At 43.1% G+C, this 24,363-nt stretch overlaps 1 protein-coding gene across 1 annotated transcript in view; it reads left to right on the top strand.

The window, feature by feature from the left end:
* Window positions 1-24,363, top strand: part of kdm6ba (lysine (K)-specific demethylase 6B, a) — a 192,769-nt gene that overhangs the window by 102,600 nt on the left and 65,806 nt on the right. Inside the window, exon 4 of the mRNA XM_070548070.1 lies at window positions 15,142-15,204. The gene's annotated coding sequence lies outside the window, so the exon portion shown is untranslated. The remainder of the gene's footprint in view (window positions 1-15,141; window positions 15,205-24,363) is intronic.

The raw sequence follows: 24,363 nt of genomic DNA, 5'->3' as shown, positions 1-24,363 counted from the left end.
ATCAAAGGAGAGCCAGCAGACCTGAGATTTTCTTGCTTTGACTTCTCTGGCATCTTTGAAGCCACCGCATGTTTTCAAAGTAGAATTATTTGCAAAATGCATCTAGTTTGTTGTTTTTAATTGATGATTTAATGGTTAAAGATGTCATTTAAGGTCATGAGTAACTATACTATTTACCTTGTTGAATATAGGCAGCTTGGGGTGTCAAATGAAGCAAACCAACCAGTGAAAAGATCTGTTTACCTCTCCCACTTGGCCAGGACATGAATATGCTAATGAGCTGCTTGCTGATTGGTTGGTTTCCCCAGAAGGCCTCAGACACTGGAGACTGCAGATTGGAGGAGGAATGGCTCCTCATTGTGACATTTTTATGAGAGGTTTCTCAGAAAAGACGGTTTTCTCTGGCATTTTTAAACTTTCTAATTTACATAAAAAGTAGGTCACACACGGCTTTGACTTTTTGGCGTGCTGCTTTTGACCACCCAAGCTTCTTTATTCACAAACAAGAAAATGTTGGTTTAGATTATGTTGACAAAATTTAAACAATGGTGACAGTAACTAACTGCAGCACTTTTTACAAGAAACATTTATAGACACAAATTGAAAATTAAAGTAAACAAGGGCAGTAAGTTTTTAATGGCTTTAATCCTGGCAGTGAAGAGGAACAACATTAGCCTAGTGAACTAGACCAAATTCTTGCTTTGCAAAGTTTGGTCTAGGAATGCTCCACTGGAACCTCTGCAACCCCTAACAGCATTCTGGCTGGCCAATCACAGCTCTCTAGAGGGGTTTCAAACACATAAAGAGCTGTGATTGGTCCATAATGGTGGGCCAATCATAGTGCTCTATCTGCTTAGTGAACAAATCACAGAGCCTTATCCGCTTTGTGGGTCAATCAGGGCACTCCATATGCCTGGTGAGTGGGATGATGCAACAGAGTGAAACAAGATGGCGACGGCTCGTTTGAAACGGCTTTTACATCAATTTTGGACTATTAGAACTTGGGCTTCATTAGAATCAGGAGCAAATAGATGTATTTTAGTGTTTTTTTTTAGAAAAAATTGTGTGTTTTCTCCTTCTTCAACTGCAGACTGCCTCATTTACCGATGACTGTTGCGGTGAGTATGTCACATTCATTGTCCAGTGAAATGCGGAGATCATTTGAAAGACAACGGTAGATCCCGCCCCACAACCGAGAGCCGTCAATGGAGTGTTGCCAGACTAAATAATACATTTATTTAGTCTGGCTTGCCAGGCTAGAACAACATCATATATGACATCAAACAGTGATATCAAACATGATTTCCTTCTCTTTGGTTTATTGGTGGAAGGCATAAATAAATCCTAACCTTTGAAGTCTCGAGGGATTTTGTGAACTCGCGAGTCCAGCAAAAAGCAGACTCTCCCAGTGTGAAAAGAACATCTTTGAAGTTCACAAGTAAACCATTACGCTGCTGATTCGCGCCGCTGATGCTTCCAGTTGGAAACTGGGGTTGGAGGTGGAGGACAGACATCTTTAGTAGGGGCATTCCAGGATGTAATCCAGATGCTTCACACAGCTGGACAAATATTTTCTAACATTAGGCAGTGTCATAGAGCCATCAAGGTGAATTGTCCAGTCAGCTCATTTCATATTGTCCTGGATGAGTGGGCGGAGCAAACCAGTCGTTCCATTGTAGCACTTTATCAAGGGGTTGTATTTTCCCATTTAACAGGGCTCCTGGGTCATGTTGAGCCCCAACAACGTTTCATATGCTTTATAGAGTCTCAAAGAACAGTTTTCACTTGTGAAAAAGGGTTCTAGGACATCATCAAACAGCACAGCTAGGCAATAATTTAATATCTGTTTGAACTGACCACATCAACATTTTTAATCCTCTTATTGAGGTTGTAATGAAATTCATTCTGTTCAGATTGAAACGTTTATTCTACAGAATGGACATGCAGTCAGATGTTGACTAGACTCCTTCAGACCAAATGATTGTGGTCATTTTTTAATGTTTTTAAAGACTGGAGAGTCTCTCGTAGGACAGCTAATCTTTACTGTTTGTTTTTCCTCTGGCTGCTTTTGCATCACTTAGATAAATATCTGAAGTCAGGGCCAAAAGAGCGTTGATTACTTACTTTCATCAAGATTCTTTCTTGCTTCTATAAAGCCAGTATCTCACTTGGCTGCAGCTGTTGGACACACATTGTACCGTTCCAGAGGGAGTTTCTGAAATGTGTTGAAACATTCATGAGAGTTTCCTTGCATGATTGGTAGACCTCTCTGCCGTGTCACTGGAATTTTCAGCATCTCAGAAACATTTTCTGGCCTTCTGTAAGCCGTCTGAACGGTTTCCTTTAACTGAGACAACCTTTGAGCGGGGTGCTACAACCTTTTAACAAAGTTGTGACTGACTGGAGACAAAACAGGAGAGTCTGATATTTCAGGTGTGAACTAGGATGGGCTCAGCTTTCTCTGTCTAGTTCAAAATTTTGATTTAGGTTAATATAAATTTGTTTTCAAAATACCCAATCATCCCAAAATAACTGAAAAATAGTTTATAACAAACGTTTAAGCCTCAGGAGGATAATTAAGACACTTTGTGAATAAAATACATCAAGAAAAGCGACTCAACATTCAAACAAATGTCGCAATTTATTAACAGTTTCAACACTAAATCTTTTGCTACCCACTTTTGTGTATTTGGTCACTGCTTGCTTTGACCACAATTAAGCATTCTTCATAATCTTGGAACTGCTTTTCCAGCCTTGATTGTCAAATGTCTGATTCAGTATCAGAGAAAAGGGTTCAAAGAGTCCAGGATCAAATAGTTTAGACTTTTTAACAAACTGACGTTTTTGCTCAGACTGATAAAACACACACTTCTGTTGTGACATCCATTAGCTCCTTGTAACAATAAAAACTAACAAATACCCATCAGTCACTCCCAGGAGCATCCTGCAAGACTGACACCACAGCACCTGACGTGTGTTGGGGAGTTAGACATGCATCACGTCTAAAGCCTAGTTTATACTACTCTGTCAGCAGGGGTGCAGAGACGCACAATGCCATCATCCATTGATGCAAGCGCTGGCAGTGGGTGAGGGAGACATTCCTAGATGTCTGTCAAAAGTTACAGAAAGTGCAAGTCTGTGATTGGTCAGCACAGCCGTTTCCTTTAAACAGTTAAATGATATGAACATTTATACAACACTTCATTGTGCTGCAGACTTTTCTAGCTTCAAGGCACTCGAGGAGTACAGACGCTTCTCTCTTTCGCTCCCTTATCTTTTTTTATTTTTTTCCCAAGGCTCTTTGTCTTGTCTGCCCACAGAGCGCTTCTCTGCATTTCTTCTGAAAAACTCTTATTTTTACTAACCATGGATTTGGTAAATTGGTCATTCAATGCGTTTGTTAAGATTTTTTCAACAATGAGAATGGAGCAGGGGGCTCCCACATGTCCACAGGGGACACACCCGGTGGGATATATGCTGGATTCCTAGAAGGAGTGGAAGATCATATGCCTCAGCCAGTTGTCCATTGAGGATATCGAAGACGTGTGGATATTCGGCCTGATGATCACTGGATTTCTCCTGATTGGAGTGGGAGGATATCTGGTTTTCTGGAAATTTGGGAAGACAGGAGTGATTGGAGGGCGACCCGCACCCACGGAAAGCACCGTCCGTGTGGAGACTTCTCAGACTGGGACGTTACTCCAGGTGAATCGTAAGCTGGACAATGTTCTAGCTGCGATACCGGTATTAGTACGCAAAATGGATGTCATCTCGGAGAGAGTCACCGGACGGTATGGACAGGTTTAAAAGCCCAAAATTGGCTTCACTGAAGGACTGGAATAATCAGTTTAAAGACTGAAGGCAGAGAGGAAAATTATCTCAGCCTGACCCAATCAAATTCTTGTTATCGGAATTTGACGCCCTGATAGCCTTGAGCTGCAAGCAACAAACCCCTGTTCTCTCTCTGTCAAATCTGCAGGAGTCAATGTGTTCTTCGCTACTCCCAAGATCTCCCTCCCACCTGTGACTGTACAGTAGATGAGCGCCTTAAATGGCTGCTCTCACTGGGGGAAGCAGGACCCCCCCCCCCCCCATTGGAGTCTCATGTCATGTTGTGTTGTCTGAAGTCTGTTGCAAATTTGTTGAGGTGTTTTTTTTGCAGAGCAAAGCTGCCCTACTGGTGGGAGGGTAGCTGTGAAGTGCCTGTTTTTCCCTCCACCTGAACCAATCCTCATGTGAACCCCTCTTATCTCTATTAAGGTAGTGCGCCTCGGGTTTCGAATGACCACACTCCAATTCTAATCATGTGTCTTGCCCATGTATGCCTGATCTCTGAATTGTGTGTACTGAAACTCTTAATTTCCCTCTGGGATTAATAAAATATTGATTGATTGATTGATTGATTAATTAATTGTGGAAGGAGAATGCAGGAAATGTGGGTTTGGAGGTTTGTTTTTGGACTGTAGGAGGAAGCTGGAGTACCCGGAGAGAACCCACGCGTGCACAGGGAGAACATGCGAACTCCATGCAGAAAGACCGCAGGTTGGGATTTGAACCCGGGACCTTCTTGCTGCAAGGCTACAGCGCTAACCACTGCTCCACTGTGCAGCCCCGTCATCAGTAACATGTAGCCTAAATGTGACAGTTAATTCTCTACAGAAGTTAAAATGTTCTAGAAAAATGTTTTTGGTAAACCTCAAGTTGTCTCGATGAAAAACAAGAGCTGTGAGACATTAAGAGTAGGTGGTGGTGACCACTTTGCAGGTAAAATGAAACATAGGTGCTTAATGACAAAATTGTTACCAGAAAATTTGCATAATGGTTGTAATTAGATTGCAGTTGCACCGTACGCCTCATGAGACCCAACTATGTACAAAATCCCTTTTCACAAATGCCATTTATACCATTTCAGTTTGATTCCATCCAAAATCAGCTGGCAGTCACGGCTCAGTGAGCTACTGGTTTCAGAGAAGGAGCAGGTATGATGAAAAGGGGGAGTTAGATGAGAGGAAACTGATTATAAAAAGTAGAGGAGCCTAGTTGAGCGTTAATTCCATGAGGAGTGGCGGTCCCATGTGTGACAGATGAAGGGGAATCAACGGAATCCAAGTCCCCTCGCTGTCCATATGCTGTCCATTTCCTGCTCTTTCTTCTCACTATTGCATTCCCTTTTATTTCAACCCTCTGGTTCCTGATAAGATATGCTGATCTTGCATGGATTGTTTTTTTTTTTTATTGTGCATCTCCCTGCCTCTCTCGCCATCCCTGGCAGCTGTTTCGAAGCACTGCAGGTTAAATAAGGTGACACCAGGACTGAGTGGGCGGTAGTTGGGACTGCGTGACTGTTTGCACACACATTCTGAAAGAATCATTAACTGAGGATTGTTTCTCCATAAGTTTATTTATGTACATGTGTTATATGAGTTTCAGTCTTTATTGGGTCAGACTGTAGTTTGCGTCCATGCAGCACTGTTGTATACAGTCACTCCTAAAGGTGCAGAGTACTACATTCAGTCCACGTTTCCATACTTGACCACAGTGCAGGAACATACCACAACTGTAAATGACATTTTATCTAAAAATAGCAGCTAAACTCTTTCACCCTTCCCTCAACCCAGCCCCTCTTAAAGCCTCGCGGATCTCTCCACCCTGTCACGAAACGTGCGCTGATCCCAGGATACATTCCACTTGACGGACTGAGCCAACTCCCCCTGTATATTTCAGATGGGGCTGGTGATTATTTTCAGCCAAACAAAGGCAGTAAACAGAAGTGGAGCAGCTCCTAATTGCTGGTTGTTTGGACTCAGCAGCTGAGAGGCCTGGAGGGACACTTCCACTGCTGTGTCACCATGTTGGAGCGCCTCAAGGCCCTGTCCCGGGGCTCAGATTAGTTCTTTCTTTTCTTACCCCCATCTTTCTGTTGTACCTGTTCATGTGCCAGTTTGTGGACCCTCAGGCCATGTTGTCAGTTAGATCACAGGAGCTGCTGGGAGTTAGTCCAGCTGTCTGTGTCTACCAATATCCCTGTGTTCCATGTAGGAAGCAAAAGAACAGAATAGAGGGAAAGCGGGGAGATTCAGAGAGGGGTGGAGTCACAACAGAAGGATCGAGTGAACTCCTTGACATGCATGAAACATGTCCGCAGGGGGGTAAGATGGGTGGGGAGAGACTGCCAGTTTCCCTCCCCCCTTTCTCAGTCCTCCTCCTAGTTTAAGACATGGGATAATCTGTGGAGGAATTCCAAAAGGCAGGAATCCAGGGATTATCCAGTACGAGAGAAGGAAAATGGTGGATGATGGAATTTTAAAGGTTTACCTGAAATGATTGCTTGGGTATGAGATTTAAATTTGTAACAGCAGCATGACTGATTTTTAGCTCACTAGCAAGGTGGTAATCATCTAAACAACACGGTTATCAACTGGAACCAGATGGGCCGGGTTTGTAGGGCTATTGGAGCACAGTAACCAACGTCTGTAGAAGCTGTTTTACCACAAATCACCTCACCAGCAACCAATACCTAGGGTTTCTGTGTTTTTAATGCCTTTAGCCACATAAAGATATTAAACCAAGGAATAGATTAAAACATAAACAGCATAAAAACTGTCGTCTTACTGCCTGTAAATGAGGACATTTAAAAGAGTTTCTTGTATAATTCAACCAAGTATTATTTGTCCTGGTAATATATTACTGAACAAAAGGAGTTAAACCACTACTGTCCCATAATGAAAATTAAGTTATCAGTTTTAAAACATTTTATCCTGCCTATTAGAACCAGTTTACATTGGTTCTCCTTGTCCTGTTCCTCCATTCACATGTATAACCAAAGATGTAACAGACGGTGCAGGTACCAGATATGCTCGGGGCCCTTCACCTGTCGATGACTTCATGATTGGCCGGACGTTGACATGTTGATTTAGGAAATTTTGGTTGGTCCGGACATATTAAGAAAGTTACTTTTGCACGTAATGAGCTTGGGTAGCCAGATCTGCTCAGGGTAGTGGTTTTCTCATGTTGCTGTTGTTCTTTGTAGAAAACATGGATGACGTTTAGGAAGAAATACAATGTATTTTTGCAACTGATATTTGATCCAATAAATAATCCCAGACATGCATAAATCCCATACATTATGTATATAATATATATATATATATATATATATATATATATATATATATATATATATATATATATATATAATTTTATATAATACATTTTCTCAAAATATTTATACATTGAGAAACATTATTAAAATAATATTAAGTATACAAAATGAAGTATAGATAATAATTCAGCATGTATACAAACAGCCAAATACATAAATGAATACATGCAAACATTCACATTTATGAATTGTTTTGAAGACTTTTCTGTTGTTAGGGTCTGATATGGATTTTAGTGTTTGTCTGGTTAGAAAAATGGGACACACGGTACTTTGTCCAAGTGGTGTTGCCATAGCGATTTCATTGGCAGATACAGGACCCCAAGCGCATCTGGTACCTTCACTTGTACTGGGAGACCTCTTCAAATGGTCCAGAATGCAGCAGCGCATCTGGTCTTGAATCAGCCTAAAAGAACTCGTGTCACCCCTGTTCACTGAGCTCCATTGGCTACTGTTTGCCTCACCCATCCAATTCAAAGTGCTAACAGTAGTATACAAAGTCCTGGATGGTACAGCATCCCATGAGTAATACAGTGGCAGAACCTGCAGCAGAAGAAGAGTAACAGGAAGTACACCCGTAACACACAACATAAGTAGAGTTTCAACTTGTTTGTAGTGGTGATTACATTTTCAATGGTGTTTTTAAATGTTTGGTGCCAGCCAAGTTCTAATCCACAAATAGACAATTACATCTGGCATCTTTCTAAACTTTGTCTCCAGTTTTCATTATCCCCTACTGAAAATAAAGCTCCATTAGCCTTTAGATACGTCATTGCACAAATAGGAAATGTTTCTAAATTGTTTTTGGTATTTTTTAAACAATAGATTTGTAAGTAAATAAGCTAAATGATTGTTGATCTACCATATTTTCTGGACTATAAGTCGCACTTTTTTTCATAGTCTGGCTGGTCCTGTGACTTATACTCCGGAGCGACTTATATACCAAATTATGTATACCGCGCTGCTACGGACCAGCTCTGGACCAGGAATAAGCTCCTCTGCCCCACTATCACCTGCTGGAGACCGTGGTGCGCTGCTGCACCCTGATTGTTTATTCTGTTATTGTTACCGGTACTTGTCTTGCAATGTGAAATGCTTGGTCTCAGATTTTGTAAGAAAAATAATAAAATTTCCCTCCAAAATGCAACTTATAGTCCTATGCGACTTATATATGTTTTTTCTTCTTCATTATACATTTTATGGCTGGTGCAACTTATACTCCGGAGCGACTTTTACTCCAGAAAATGATTCCCAAACCCATTCGGAGAAGAGCACAAACAGACTGGACTCATCCCACAGTAAACCCTTAATTTGTGTTTTCTTATAGAACAACAGTCATTTACTCAGCTTCCTCCTATATGTGATAGAAAACATGAAATTCTGTTAGTGGTTACATTAAATATACTCAAGCCTGGCAGCAGTGTAAAGCGCCATCCTGCTGTCTGTTTACAGACGTGTTTTTGTAAACAAGCTGCATCTTCAGGGTTTAGCTGCTGTCCTACTTAACTGGTCGATAAACAGGCTTTAGTTTTAATTATGTGATGTCTGATATTGCACCTTCTTACATCATGCTGGTGTCTTGTTTGTGTGTTGTTTTGTGTCTGGTGGAATGTTGTGTGTGTGTGTTTGTCCATCACTATTTTGCCAGCCTTTATTCTGTGGATGAGAATATCACCACCGTGGGTGTTTTGTCTGGCAGCCATAATCGCTGCTGCTCCGTGTGACTGGTCAGAACATCAAGTTCTGCTCATCTTAATGTCTGTTTGTGTCTGTTTTCATGTACAGATGGAGTATTACATCAGAGAGGCAACAATATGGAAGTCACTACACATTTTCTGCTATACCTTTGTCTTGTCTCTGTCCTAGATGAGTGTGTCAAATGTAACTAAATGTTTGTCACTACGAGTTAATGTATCACACATACTATGTGTACCACTGTTGGAAGAGTTGGTTCAGATGTTTAGAAGTGAGTGTCTGTTGAAAGTTTGTAAACTTTAATATTATACCTCTAATCTGAGTGGCACCAAAACCAAAATAGAATGATGCAGTAATAAACTAGTCAGTTTACTTACATACAATGCTGTGGTTACTCCCTGTCCAAATAAGCTTCCTGTTCTGTTTGTAACTGAGATGGAGTACTGGAGTCTGGATTTGAGTCACGTTTAAGGGAGTTGTGACTTACCTTGAGGTGCACACTAATGCTTTGCACTTGGACCTGGACTTGCAAATTTAGGACTTAAACCTGGACTCAAACTCCAATGTGTGAAAATGTGGCATGCCTAGGGAATGTCATGGTTTGGGGCAAGAGTCTAATCCAAGACATGCAGAATCAGTACAGGACAATGGTTGAAGAAAAAAAATCAATCTTTTATTAAAGGAGAACGTTAACTTAGGGCGCACTGGAAGTCCAGCGGGTGAAGGAACGGGAAGGCAGCGTGGAGGTCGAGGAGACTAGGTGAGTAAGGGGAGGTGGTGAGCCGGGGGTTTGTCCAAGAAGGAGGTTCAGAGCTGGAGAGGGAGCGGAGGGTTGATGGAGAGCGGGCCGGTCCGGACGGGTGAATGGCTGAATGAAGAAGAGGAGCTGGTGTGGAGTCCTATGGATTCAGCGTGGGGTTTCCTGATGTGAAGCAAGACCTGATGTAGGTTGTTCAAAAACATCCAAGAGTTACGAGAGTTCCAAGGAGACCTAGAGACGAGTTCAAGTGGCTAGAAACTTCCAGTCAGTAGCAATCATCCGGCGTTGAGTAGTGTTCACCATCCTCCTTAAGTATCCAACTCGCTGATTAGCTGACGAGATGCAGCTGCCGCTCCCTCTCTTGCAACCAGAAAACTCAGAGATGGTGAAGATGGGAAGAGTACTCACCCCGACTCATGACAGCCCCCCCCCCCCCCCCCCCCCCAACGGACGGCCCCCGGCGTCCCAGCCGAAGCAGCCTCTAACTCCCGGATCAGGGACGGATCCTCGATGAAAGACCGAGGAACCCAGGACTGTTCCTCAGGACCGTACCCCTCCCAATCCACTAGGTACTGGATACCACGACCACAACGACGTGAGTTCAGTATCCTGTTAACAGTATACACCAGCCGACCCTTGTACAGGCAAGCCGGAGGAGGGGGTGCAGGTGCAGGACAGAGGGGACTAGAGACCAAGGGCTTGACCAAGGATACATGAAAAACAGGATGCACACGAAGGTAGCGGGGAAGGTCCAAACGAACAGTGGAAAGAGTAGGGACGTCTAGGATCCTAAAGGAACCAATGAATCGTGGGGATAACTTGCGGGTGGTGGCTTTAAGAGGGATGTCCTTAGAGGACAACCAAACACTTTGCCCAGGAGCGTAATCTGGAGCCGGTCACCGCCGGTCTGCCAAAAGTTTGTTTTTGTGGGCAGTACGGTCCAACGCCGCCCTGGTGGTGGACCAGTTGCGTCTGGCACCGCGGAGAAATTGCAGAATGGAGGAGTAGACTGATGACTGCTGGGGAAAGAGTGAAGGTTGGTAACGGAGGGAGGATTCAAAAGGAGACTGACCTGTAGCAGAGGATACGTGGCTGTTATGTGCGTACTCCACCCATGGTAGATGGGTACTCCAGGAGGAAGGGTGAGAAGAACAGACGCAGCACAGCATAGCCCCCGGTTCCTGGTTCATGTGCTCGCACTGTCCATTTGTCTGAGGATGATGACCGGAGGTGAGCGCCACCTGGGCCCCTAGAGTCTCTGCGAACTCCTTCCAGACTCTGGAAACGAACTGCGGGCCTCGATCTGATAAGATCTCCTCAGGGATTCCATGCAGGCGAAAAACTTGTTTTATAAGAAGTTGTGCTGTGACTGAGGAGGAGGGAAGAGATTTTAAGGGAACCAGGTGACAAGCCTTAGAGAAACGGTCTACTATGGTGAGTATGGTGGTGAAGCCGTGAGAATTAGCTAACCCACAAACAAAGTCTAGGGCGATGTGAGACCAGGGGCGAGAGGGAATGGGTAGAGGGTGTAACAAACCTGCTGGAGCACAATGATCTCCCTTCTGCTGGGAGCAGATGTGACAGCATGAAACATAAATCTTAATGTCTCTATAGATAGACGGCCACCAAAAGGACCGTCTGATGAGGGCCACAGTACGACCCACTCCTGGGTGTAAGGCGAACATGCCGGTATGAGCCCAGTGGATTACCTTGCTCCTCATTGACGGAGGTACGTACAATCTTCCTGGAGGACAGTTTCTAGGACCGGGGTCCTTCTTGAGGGCTTCCAGCACTTGGTCCCTGACTTCCCAGGTAACCCCTCCGATAACACTTGCCGGGGGTAGGATTGTGGAGGGTTCTGAGTCCAGATCAGGAGCATACTGTCGGGAGAGAGAGTCTGGCTTGGTGTTCTTAGAACCTGGGCGATAGGAGATTTGGAAGTTAAAACGGGAAAAGAAAAGGGACCACCTGTATTGGCGTGGATATAGCCGTTTTGCTTCTCTTAGGTAAACCAGGTTCTTATGGTCTGTCCAAATGTTGAATGGTCTCTCAGCTCCCTCCAGCCAATGTCTCCACTCCTCGATGGCCAGCTTAACAGCCAGCAGTTCACGGTCCCCCACGTTGTATCTGCTCTATGCAGGGGTCAAACAATGTGAAACAAAGGTACATGGGTGGAGGCATTGATCCGTTACCAAGATCTGAGACAGCACAGCTCCCACCCCAGTGTCCGAGACATCCACCTCTAGGGTGAACTGATGTAGTGGGTCAGGTCGGTGAAGCACGGGAGCGTTTGTAAACTTCTTCTTCAGAGTCTGGAAAGCTGCTTCTGCATCTGGGGACCACAAAAAGGGTTTGTTCACAGAGGTTAGGTTGGTTAGTGGCACTGCTGTCTGGCTGTAGTTCCTGATGAACCTGATAAAAATGAGCAAACCCCAGGAACCTCTGTAACTGCTTTCGTGTGGAAGGCGTGGGCCATTCCGTGACTGCTTGCACCTTTTCAGGATCAGCCATCAACCGCCCACTCTCAATGATGAACCCCAAGAATTTCACAGTGGGGACATGAAACTCACACTTCTCAGCCTTGACGTACAGTCTGTCCTTTAGTAGGCGCTGTAACACAGCCCTCACATGATGGGTGTGCTGTTCCTTGGTCTTAGAGAAAATCAGTATGTCGTCTAAGTACACAGTTACAAACTTGTTGATGTAATCACCCAACACTGAGTTCACTAGTGACTGAAACACTGCGGGGGCATTCGTTAACCCAAATGGCATTACCAGGTACTCGAAATGGCCAAGGGTTGTCTTGAACGCCGTCTTCCACTCATCTCCCTCTCTTATTCTCACCGGATGATAGGCGCTCCTTAGGTCCAACCGACTGAATATGGAGGCGTCCTGAATAGGCTCAAAAGTGGAGGAAAGTAACAGCAGAGGATACTTATTTTTTACGGTGATCTGGTTCAAACCTCTATAATTGATGCAGGGCCTGAGTGACCCCTCTTTCTTGGGTACGAAGAAGAACCCCGCTCCCAGAGGAGACGAGGACGGTCGTATGGTTCCAGCGGCTAGACAATCTTGAATGTAATGCTCCATGCTTTCTCTCTCAGGCTTGGAGAGGTGATAAAGACTGCTAGACGGTAGATGGGCTCCTGGTAGCAGATCAATAGCACAGTCGAAGGGCCTGTGAGGTGGTAAAGAAGATGCACGGTCTTTGCTAAATACTTGCTTAAGGTCATGGTAAGCAGGAGGCACAGCAGAGAGGTCTATGTTCTCCCGTTGGTGGGGTTGTTGATCCCACAGGTGGTCGGAAAGGCAGAACGTAGACATCATTGGGAGCACTCCGGACTCCAACCTATGATCTTGTTTTCCCTCCAGTCTAGTATGGGTTTGTGGCGAACCAACCAGGAATGACCAAGCGCCAACAGCGACTGAGGAGAAGGGAACACGTAAAAAACCATGGACTCAGTGTAGTTACCTGACACCATAAGACGGAGGGGAACAGTCTGGTGGGTGATGGTGGAGAGGTTTTGGTTGTCCAGAGAGGAGACTGAGAGAGGAGTGGCCAACCGGTTGGCGGGAATCCTCCATTCAGCCAACAGTTGGGGGTCCAGAAGGGCTTCGAGTTGGATCTGACTTGAGTTAAAAAGCACAGAGCACCGGAAAGAGCACCGAGAACTAACACAGTCTGAGGTACCTTTGATATTTGAATCAAAATATTTCATATGATGTGAATCAGTACTCAGTCGGTACTATGGAATTCGGTCGGTGCCTGAAAAAGTACTGAATTCGGTACCCACCCCTAGGCATGCCACGGCTTGACCTATTCTAGACCTATTAGATTGTTCCTAAAAGTCGTGAAAGTGCAGAATCAAATCTACCCAATGTCACCTTATCAACCTAATACAGTAGCATGTGGTTAAAAAAATACAACACGCTTAAAATAATTTTGAAAACAATAATCAACATGTCAGGCTTTCGGAAATCATGGAAATTAAATTTGACCAATAATCTGACCTAATATAATAGGCGAACATTAGCACTGGCTAGGTGCTTATTCCGACATTGATTTCACTTGCTTTTCTTAGCGCAATTTTAAACAGTGGCAGTTGAAGTTGGATGTTGCTTGGACTGGAAGAATCTTTTTTGGATTTGGACTTGGTCTAGGCCTATAGGACCTTGTGACTTAACTCTCACTCAGCTGGGACTTAAGGGAATGCTGGAATGACTGTATATAAACTGATATTAAAGGTAGCAATTAGAAAACATTAAATTCTATTTGAAATATGACATGTTTTAAGTGTCTAAATGTTAATTTTCAATTAAAACAAGTCAAGATTGCTGTCTTTTAATAACAAACGTGCACTCTCTGACCACTTTATTGTCCAACAAAAATGACAAATCAGCTAATCACATGGTGGCAATTAAATGATTTAGGTGTGTTGACATGGTCAAGTCGATCCACTGCAGTTCAAACCAACCTTCAGAATGGGGAAGAAAGGTGGTTTAAGTGACTTTGAATGTGGTATGTTTGTTGGTGCCAGACAGACTGGTCTGAGTGTTTCAGAAACAGCTGATTTTCTGGAATTGTCACACACAGTCATCTCTAGAGTTTACAGAGAATGGTCCAAAAAAGAGAAAACATCCAGTGAGCAGCAGTTCTGTGGGTGAAAATGTCTTGTTGATGGTCAGAGGAGAATGACCAGACTAGTTGGAGCTGATAGAAAGGCAACAGTAACACAAATAACCACCCGTTACAACCAAGGTTTTCTCCTTGGCAGCTCTGGTGTTAAGCGTGCTCAACAAACGTAGAACGCCGCGACACAAGACACACAACTGATCAGGCCAATGGTAAACCTGCTGCGGCTACAATAGAACGTGGCTAGACAGACATGCAGAGGATAATGTTTTGGTACTGCTACGGTTGGTCTAGATTTCTAGGCTACAAAAACCAGTTAGTGACTTTAAACCATTGGTGTCCAACCCTGGTCCTCTTCAGCCCCTACCTACCAAGTTTTAGTTGTTTCTGTGCCCCAAAACACCTGATTAAATGGTTAAATTACCCTTTCAGTTGGTCATCATGATTTAAACCTGGTAGCTGAAGGATGCTGGATGCACCACACAGAGGAGCATTTACATGTGACATTTGCCTTTGAGTTTAATGTCAGCTGGCGGCATGAGAGGCAGGAAAAAGTGGTGCTCTCATTGATGTACAGAGTTTCTTTTTTTCACAGCTCAAGTGTTTACTTAGTCTCTTTTGGTTCAGGTAGATTTTAGGCCAACAGCTGGTGAAACAAAGACGAACTGATCCTAGGCTGAACCAGAAGTGCAGTCATTTGCTAGAGAAACCTCTAATGATATGCTTAATGTGTAATGGATTTGACTTGACCATGTGTGTGTGTGTGTGTGTGTGTTGTGTGTGTGTTGTGTGTGTGTGTAAAGAATATCTGCTGTACTCTATGATCTGTCTCAGCTAATCACGCTGATAAATTTCCTGTCACTTCTAATATTCATGTCATGGTTGATTTTTCAGGTCAAGCATCGGCCCACCCACTCACGAGCCTGTTCACACTAGGTGTGTGTTCACTAGCAGCAGGTAAGAGGAACAAGCTGATATTTGTGTGTGTCCGTGCATGTGTGTGTTTGAACTCTAATAGATTATCGATGCACTGCTGGGTTAGTTGGCTACAGCAGACAGTGGAAATGGGCCTGGACTCCCTCGAGGAAACAAGATATCTCCAATACCCTCACATCTGACTCACACTCACATTTAACACACATACACATCTGACTAACACTCGCAACACCAGACTTTAAAGCACATTTTTCACACTCAAACACACACTTACATACAATTAGACACACCACACACCTGCTGGGCTTTGAGAGGAAGCTGAGCTCCATTCTGCCTGGATCTAAAGATGAAAGGAGGAGAGAGGAGACAAAGAAGGAGAGCAGATAAAGAGGAAGAGGAGGGGTGTGTGTGAAGAGTGACAGCCAACTCTTCCACCTCTCCTCCCTTCTTCTGTCCCACTCTCCTTTGTGAGCATATGGGTGGAGGTATCAGGTTGTAATGAAAACCAAAAAAAAAATCATACAAACACACCGACAGTCACACACACACGCCAGACAGATGCAATACTTTACATTCATTGTTGCTCCTCGTTTTCTGCTTAAATCACGAGTGTGACTGGATTTTCTACTCACACCGTAAGAAAATATGTGCCTTAGAGGGAGTGAGACAGAGCGAGAAAATCCACACAGACGTTTAATCAGATGAATGAAGGGAAGAATAAAAAAAAGAGGATTTTAGAGGGTCTTTGTTCGCAGAGAGAAAAGGGCAAACCGAGGCATGTTGGAGAATTAAAATGTCTCGGTGACAGAGAGTTGACCAGCGGTGTGAGATGAATTTATTTTGGACAAATCCCATTTCACCCTGTGCTGCTACCACTCAATATTACCCATCTGTGTGATCACGCCGAGGGGTTGGGGGCTCCTCAAGTCTGTTAGGGAAGAAGGGAGAGGGCGGAGATGGGTGTTTTAGGGCGGTTGGAGACCGATTCACGCTTCTTTTTTTTTTTAGATACTTCCATTTTTGTGGTTTGTGGTCCTCATCTGGTGCTTCCTTCATTCAGTGGGAGCTCATAGTGATGTCGTTGGTCTACTCCTAGATAAACTGTCTTCACATAGAAGTCGCTGAGCTATGATGATGTGTGTTACATGTGCGGCACAGATTAAACAGATCCTTTTGTTAGGAACATTGAAGTATAAAGGTAGCAATTTACCTCGGAAGTTGAAGTGGTCCTAGTGGGCGGTTCCTGAACTCGCTAGTCTAGAAATCTAGACCAACCGAAGCAGTAGCACAAGATTTAGCTCTGCAGGTTGTTACAGCCACACTCCATTGTAACCTCAGCAGGTCTACTGATGGCCTGTGCAGTTTTAGGTCGGGCCAGTCACAGTACTCTGTGTTTGTAGAGAGATGCCGGCCAGGCTTAGCACCAAGCTACAATGGAGGAAAACTACAAAGATGGCGTCTTCTCAGGAACAGCGGTCGTTTGAAATGGCTTTGCCATTAATTTTGAGGTTTTTAGACTTGGGCTCTTCATAAACCTTTTTACAAGACACACCATGCCAGGAAATCAGCGCAATATTATTGCAGTGGTGTCTTAAAAACGCCTTTAGGAGCGACTTGTTAAAAAAACATAACAATCGAGGCTTCGATCGCATGAAATGCAAGTTATGTCCAAGATAAACTGAAGTCCGCATCAGCGAAGGGACCACCCCCATACCCCCTTTATGGCGCCATCGCCTAATGATTTATAAAAAGGACATGATTGCGCCACTTGATTGCCACAGTCAGACCACTTATAAACAACCTAAAGCTTCCTGATGCCTCCACGGTGTTGTGGCAAATTGACGGCATTGTGTTGTAAAAACGCCTATTGAGACATGAGCAGATAGAGGTACTTAAGCTCTTTATTGCTTCTTCCTTTTCAGAAGTGTACGGTAAAGTGCCCGTTTGACCGATTTCCAAAGCGATGAAAATATCACGTTGTCCATTACTCTGATTGGTCCTACGCTGTCCAGTTGCGTGTGGAGACAGTTTCAAAGACAACTATAGATAACGCCCACTTTCTGCCATAAATAGTCGATGCAAAGCGCCTTGTGGATCTCATGCATATACATGAGCCAGCTTGTTGCAACACTTTGATCACGACCGCAGATCAAGGAAGCGCTATCTCACAGAAGCAGAAGTTGAAGTACCCGGGGGGTAAGGTGGAGAAATGAAAGGAAGTGCTTTTGCAAAACAAATAAGAGAAAATCCATGGAGTGGCACAGTGTTGCTGAAGCCGTCAATGTTGTGAATTTTTCAGAGATCTGTGGAGGATATTAAAAAAATGGTCCAATCGGGATTCGAACCCCAGACTCCAAGGTGAAAGTCACATGCGCTAACCGGTCACCCAAATGGAGATCTCCCTTGTACAAGTAGCCAGGGCGCATGATCAATCGGATCACTGTGACGGGACACACACTGTTACAGACGCATGACATTCTGTCTCAATCTGTCCCCTGCTGATATTCTGCATACCGTATTCTGCGCTTCAGGCTGTGTGTGTGTGTGTGTGGGGGGGGGGGGGTCTTGTTCTGTGTGTGTATGAAGCAGTACAAGTGATAATGCTGCAGGATTTCATAATTTTATCCTTCTCAGCAGCAGCACTGCAGGTGCTCTCCCATGTCCAAAATATGCGTAAACCAGCTCCTTAGTCAACTTAAAGTTGCGCACATTTTTCCGCTAAGTTTTCTTTCATAAATCCCAAAGTTTGCGTGAAAAGTTGCTTATGCAGTTTTCTGACCCCGTTTTGTGCGTAAGCAAGCTTGATAAATGAGGCCCTTGCTGAACAGGTGATTGAATCAGCTGTGTTGAGGCAGGAAACAACTGAACATGCTGGTTTGGGGCCCTTGAGGACCAAGGTTGGACACCATTGATGTAAATAAATGAGATTTTGTCTCGACTTAAAAAACAAATAGACCTCTAACAATATTTTCCAGGCAGTACTGGTTCTTACCTTGCTGTTGTGTGCTTTGGAACTTCTTTTTCTCATGTTTATTTGTGATTAGTGGTTAGAAACCATCAAAATGCCTTGAACGCTCAGAGAGTTGTACTTTCAGACCATTTAAAGAAACTTTTGCGGGTGTTTTTGATTAATTAGTGATGTCATAATTTAACGCGCTATAGTGACAAATATATATTTCATATTGTGGACAGCACGACCCAGAACAGTCCCCTTAGCTTTGGCTTCCTAAGCAGGCAGATGTTCTATTTGTATACTGCAGCCAGCCACTGGAGGCGCTGTTTTCTTTCAGCTTCAACTTTGTGAGTCCTTTCCTGTTTTCTACGGGCTTCATGAACCGGAGTAGAGGATCAGCTCAGTTTGAAGCTAACAAAGGGAAGAGATGAGGAAATAAAGCTGGGCCTCTCTCTTTTAAAATCCTGGTACTGGTGTTAGGAGCAAATGAGGTTTTACAGTTTAATTTCCACTGGCTTCACAACCATTCTGGTGGGTGACATTTTTATTCAAGTGTTGCATTTTCGTCACTTCTTAACCTGCAGGCGTTGCACATTTCTCTGAAAACTTAACTCCAGTTACTTTTTATAGGATCTAATTTAAATGTTTCTAATCCTGATTCCAGCTTCTGATGGTCTCCTCTTGAGTAAAAGTTGTGAGGAGTTGAGCAGGAAGAGAAGGTGAGGGTTTAATATTTCAGGGGGATGGGTGCTAGAAGAGATGGAGGTCTAAACCAGTGTTAATTGAACACAGCTGTACCTTGTTAAACATTAATTGGCAATTAATCAGCTCACCCACACCCTTCGGTTGAATATTTCTTTATGTCTTTTAAAAGGAGGGAGGACAAAGGAAGCCTGTTGAAGCACAGCCTTTTGCTTCATTCCTGCTCATTCTGTATCCCATCTTCTCACCCAACTTCTCCCTCATTCAGCCATTAATCTGGTTTTCTGCCTTTATCTCCATTTCCTTCCCATCATACATCTGTGGTACATCCAGCAATGGCTGGAGGGGGGGGGGGGGTCAAAGAGGAAATGTGAGGAGGAATTAAAAACAGACAGGGTGTTGGTTCCTTGGTTTAAGGGTTAGGGTTCAATGAAATTTAAATTTTCCTTGGCTTGATGGTAACAATACAAAGTAGATTGTACATTGAAGTTAAACATGGCTGAAATGGGTGTGTTTGTACATAACAGCTTTCTTGTTTAAATGACGCCTTTCATAACTTTCATTACCAGGATCAAAACAAGATGTTGAAGCTATGCCAGTGGCTCATTAGTGTTACCTTGGTAACCCTAAACACCATTCAAGGTACAGGCACAAACACGGGCTAATTCTCAATAGAGAGAGAGTCTTAAATATCTGTTGTGTAAAAAATAGGGATGTAAGAAAATATCGATACACTGAAATGTCATATTTCATGTTATGATACTGAATCAATATTTACAAGCAGAGCATCAATTTTTATTGAAAATTGACATGCAAACATTTGCTGTATCTCTTTTATGTGGTGCAATTCAAACTTCAGCAGCCTGGTGGCAGCAGTTTTCACCACCTTCATTCTGACGGAACAACCAGATCTCGCGATAACACTGGATGTGTCTTGGAAGTTTAATTCTGTATTAAAATTGCAAATAGCGTCTGGCTTTTAGATCATGATAAATTGTATCATCTCCTGTGTATTGTGACATATCGAATCACCAGATTGGTGTTACTTTTGCATTAACACTGAATGTGGAATAACCAAATTACACACGAGCAAGTCATCAGTGGTATTCATTACTTGTGGTACATTCAGCATTTTTAAAATCTATTCAGGATTTATGTTTTCTTGTTGTTTATTCATTTTTCTTATTTTTTTCTCCTTTTTTTTCTCCTGTAATACGTGTCATCGCTGCTGTGACATCTAGCTTTCCCCACTGAGGAACAATAAAGGGATTTTCTATTCTATTTATCTATCTGCAGCCTTTCCAGTTCCTGTTTACTGTAGGTTAAATCTTTTCTCACGGGCCAACAACAAAATAAATATATCATTGTATCTTAAATGAAAATGCAACATCTCACCTGTTAACTTTCATGTTTTGGAGCAGAAAAAGAACATAAAACCAAAATATTTAAAGCTCAGTTTGCTCCACTGGTTTACTGTGATGCTCACCTGTTCCAGCCAGATACCTGCATCATGGGACTGATCTGAGCTGAGGAGGAGACTCGTGTTGTTTTGTTCATCTTCATCATAATAATGACAACTTTAGATGACAACAGGTGCTCACATAGGTTTGTGTTGCTGAACATGTCTGAGCAGCTTCTCCACGTTGTTGTGTGTCGGGGAGGAAAAATAAAAACTACAGCAGCCACAGAGTCATGCTGATCTGAGCGTGTCGCTGCTCGCTGGAGTTATATCAGCACGTGTCTGGTCGGAATTACAAAGCATTCAAAAACAATAACAATAAAGTTTTAAGTATCAGGCATGACATTAAAAGCAGACGCTTTGATGCTCCACCTGAGAGTAAATCTGTAAGGCTTGTTACCAGCATTCAGACATCAATTCTGCTTGCTTCACAGCCAGACAGGACACGGTAAAAAAAAAAAAAAGAAAAAAAAAAAGCACTGTCTGAAAGTTAGATGGAAAACTCTCTGTCAGTCGTGAACACATTACTGAGTGGTTAAAATCTCCGTATCTGGGCTTCAACGTCGGCAAATAGCTGAGTAACTCGGCGCTGAGTGAGAGGAGTGTTTAGTTTGTCCGAGACAGCAGAGCTGCAGACACCGGCAGCAGGCGCTGGAAAAAACACAAAGGAGGGGGCGCTTCGGCTCCGCGCTAACGCAGCAAAGCATCATGGGAGTTGTAGTCTTTGCGGTAAAATCAGCCAGCGGGTCAGTTTTAATATATTTTTGATATTTATCTCGCGGGCCACATAAAAATGCCTTGTGTCTGGCACATGTGCTTTAAGGGAACATGTTGTAAAAGCTAAAATTCTAATTGTGATTTTATAAAAACTATAAATCACAATACCAGTTTAAACACTTCTGGTCTCAACTGTCATGACCTGTTTTTATTTTAATTGCTGTTCTTTTTGTCAAGTTTACCAAAGCTAAAGAGCTCTGACGAGGCTTGTATTGTCTCTCCTGTATTCAAGCCTTTTTGATGTTTTTTGTGTGCGTCTGTGGATATTTATCCAAAAAACTTCCAGATATTAAAGGGGGAATTTATCCAAAACTCTGTTTTTGCATTTATTTTGTGCTGCTATGTGGGTCTTTACTGCCTCTTTAAACACACCAAACATGAATGATAACCATCCATGCATATTCTGTCAGTGTTTGGTTTAGAAATTAAATGCCTAAAAATGTCCTTTATTGTGACATCACAATGAAGAACATTAGCATAGAAACCACTACCACCTGTTTGACGCTGGAGGAGCAGTTGCTCTACTCAGAGCCTCTCCCGGATATCCAAGCTCCTCCCCACATAGCAGCCAATCAGGGGATTGTAGGCGTGGCCGGCAGCCCTGAAGCGGCTCATTCTGGAAGATACTTCAAAGAATAAAACTTTAAGTGAGAGGAATTTAGAATAAAGAACTTCATAAACATGTTTTGTATCGACCATAGAACAATAACTAAGGGGTAAGGGGGTATAAACTGTCCCCTTAAAACACCCTTAAAAAGCTCACCTCATTATAAAGCTACACAGACACGTTGGTTACTCAGGTACTTTAAAGTGAAACAGAATATCTGACACATTCCCTGCATCTGTGCATGTGCTCTGGTTTATTCTCTCCAATCTTTGTAAGCTGTTTGTTTATAACCTGAGTGTAGCCACAGGCACTTTGTGTTCCTTCTTTTTGAAGATGTGTCATGTGTGTGTGTTTACGCGTGTGTGTGCATGCGCACGTGCGTGCATGCACAATAAACCCAGCCAGTCCAGCAGATCCAGTGAGTCTGGCTGCACGGCCCAGTCCTGCAGGCCTGTTATATAACCGTACTGAAAACACCAACAAGAATAACCTGCCATGCACCCACTGACACACATTCCTCTCCACGTCCCTCCCCTCGCTCTGTCACCGACTCCCCATCCTGCCCCATATCCAGGTTATTTCCATCTCGCTCGATTAAATGCTCTCTTAAATGCTTTGTTTCCCTCCCTCTCTTCTCATTATCTGACGCCGTTTCCTTTCTCTCTGCTCTCTTTATTCGCTTCAATTTGGCCGCAGCCCAAAATTCTCAGCTATTACTCACTCCATTCTCCACTTTATCTCTCCCTCCTTTTTGTTCACTGTTCTCTCGACCAGTCGCCATCTATCTCACTGTCCAACTCTCTTTCTCTCTCCGCCTGGGATCGGGCTCAGATGGATATTATAAAGGCTGGTCTATATTGGCTCAGGGCCAAATCAGCAAAGCTATAAATCAATGCAGAAAGAGAATTATGTAACGTGCCACCACACTGACCTCCTTCCTCCTCTCTCCCTCCTGGTTTCCTGTGCCACACCTCTGACTTTTTACCTTTTTATGTCATCCAAGCACAATCACACATAATATGGGGCTTTTATACACACACATCAAAATTTACAATCAATATCAAATTTCAGAAGTTAAACGTGATAAAAGCGCTTCATCGAAACAATCTTGACAGTTTTGTTTTGTGATTCAGCTGTTCTTGTACAATGATTAATTACAGTACACTCAGAGCCCAGGGCAGTTCTGCAGAAATTAAATATTGACAGACGTGCTATTGGCTGCTCTGTGTGCTCTCCTGAGTAGTAATCAGTAAGGTCAGGAGGTGAGTTCAAACCTCACTTGGACCAAAGTCTTGTTTCTCAGCGGTGCTTTTCTGAATTTGTTTGTGGGGATTTTTGAGGACACTCATACTCATCAACACAAGCACTGCCTGCTGGTTAAATATGGTGCGAGTGTGCTGACAATTCTCAGCTCCGCAGGAAGGGCAGGAGCAAAGTTACTTTGGGTTAAATGGTCTTTAACCCAAACACCCAAACACAGACTGACTTTGTCCAGTCAGTCTGTGTTTTCTTAGACCAGACTGCTGATGCAAAAGCATTTTTATCTGTGAGCTAATTAAAAACAAATTCCTTTGTAGACGCCTTGAAAACCAAATGTGACTTTGACCCAGCCTTAATCTAGCTCGATGTCTACTCATAAAGTCTGCTGATCTTCTGTTTTTGTCAGATAAAAGGGAAAGTGATCCTGCTTCAAGCAGCGGACTCACTATTATACTCCATTGTAGGTTTATTTGAAGTCATACTAGAGCCAAGCCAACCAAGGACCCTCAAGTAGATTTAATGTTGGATCAGGTTTTAAATATGTAGACTAACAAGCCGCATATAGTTTAATGTTAAAGCTACAAGCTGGCATTTTTTAATCCAACAGAGGCTGAAAAAGTGTACCTTAAAGGTTCCACATCGTGCTTTTTTCAATGAGAAAATCATAAACATCAGATCAACCATTTATTTCTCCATGTCAACCAACACAACCATACCACAGCTACAGCATCACAGCAACAATCTGGCTAGAATGCCAGTTTTCAGTGTGATTAGTGCTAAAACACTGGAGGACATAGTAAAGGCCTTAAACTCATCTATCTGCTGTCTGGACAACCTGCCAACTAACTTCTTCAAAAATGTATTTAGTTGCTTAAAAGCTGATTTACTGAAAATTAACTGTTCCGTAATATCAGGTATTTTTCCTAAATCATTGAAAACTGCTGCTGTTAAACATCTTCTAAAGAAAAGGAAATTAGATCCCTTAGAGATGAACAACTACAGACCAATCTAATCTCTCTTTCATTGGGAAAATGATTGAAAAAGCAGTTATGATCCAGCTGAACATTTTTTAGGGACAAACAACCTGCTGGATAGTTTCCAGTCAGGCTTTAGACAACACCACAGCACTGAGACTGCACTTATTAAAGTATTAAATGATATTTGTCTAAATACAGATTCAGGTAAAACATCTGTCCTGATGATTCTTGATCTCAGTGCAGCTTTTAATACTGTGGACCACAACATCCTTGATAGGCACATAAACTGGGTGGGACTTTCAGGCACAGTCCATAGTTGCTTCCAATCTTATCTTGAAGACAGGGGTTATGTTGTCTCTATTGGTGATCACAAATCAAAGCTGATCACGGCATGTGGGATCCCCCAAGGCTCAATTCTTGGATCACTGCTCTTCAATCTTTATAT

This window comes from Nothobranchius furzeri, chromosome 2 (assembly GCF_043380555.1).
Source record: "Nothobranchius furzeri strain GRZ-AD chromosome 2, NfurGRZ-RIMD1, whole genome shotgun sequence".
NCBI classification, from domain to species: Eukaryota; Metazoa; Chordata; class Actinopteri; order Cyprinodontiformes; family Nothobranchiidae; genus Nothobranchius; species Nothobranchius furzeri.
Note: the sequence above shows the minus strand (reverse complement) of the source record. Positions and strands in the feature narration are given on the sequence as shown.